Genomic DNA, 681 nt, shown 5'->3' on the forward strand with positions numbered 1-681 from the left:
TTCCTGCTGCTTTGATGTTCATATCATGTGTTCTGTTTTTCATGGGAACTAAATTGTATGTTAAAGTTAAACCAAGTGGTAGTCCTGTCACTAGTATTGTTCAAGTCATAGTTGTTGCTGTCAAGAAAAGAAGACTTAAACTACCTTCGGAGCATCCAATGCTTTCACTCTTTGATTATGTTCCACCCAAAAGTATTAATTCAAAGCTTCTTTATACATATCAATTCAGGTAAACTAATTCAATCTAATTTTAGTTTAGTCTTTGAAATTGTAACATTTAGAATTATTTAATTTGGCCTCTTGAATAATCTCTCAAGTTAAAATACTCCAATCACGTTAGTCCTTTTGAGATGATTGTAGTGACTAAACTGAGGATCCAAAAAAACTAATGTGATTGAGAATTTTCAATCTCAATATTTCTTTCTTTTCAAAGACCAAATTATCCAACTCTATAATTTTTTTTCCTGTTTGGATAAACAACTACATTAAACGCTTATAGAATATTCACTTATCATATTTTTTCAAAAAGATAAAATAAAATAAAACTGTTTTCATATTCTATCCCGTAGAATTTATGGAAATAAGCTCTATAAACAACTTAAAGAAATATGGTAAACTGTTTTCATAGGGTATTGGACAAAGCTGCAATGATTACCCAAGAAGACAAAATAAATCCAGATG

General features: G+C 29.4%; 1 protein-coding gene across 1 annotated transcript in view; it reads left to right on the plus strand.

Moving 5' to 3' along the window:
- LOC101495170 (protein NRT1/ PTR FAMILY 2.9-like) overlaps nucleotides 1-681 on the plus strand; it is a 4,361-nt gene that overhangs the window by 2,811 nt on the left and 869 nt on the right. The gene's annotated exons all lie outside the window — the stretch shown is intronic.

Source organism: Cicer arietinum, chromosome 7, assembly GCF_000331145.2.
Source record: "Cicer arietinum cultivar CDC Frontier isolate Library 1 chromosome 7, Cicar.CDCFrontier_v2.0, whole genome shotgun sequence".
NCBI classification, from domain to species: domain Eukaryota; kingdom Viridiplantae; phylum Streptophyta; class Magnoliopsida; order Fabales; family Fabaceae; genus Cicer; species Cicer arietinum.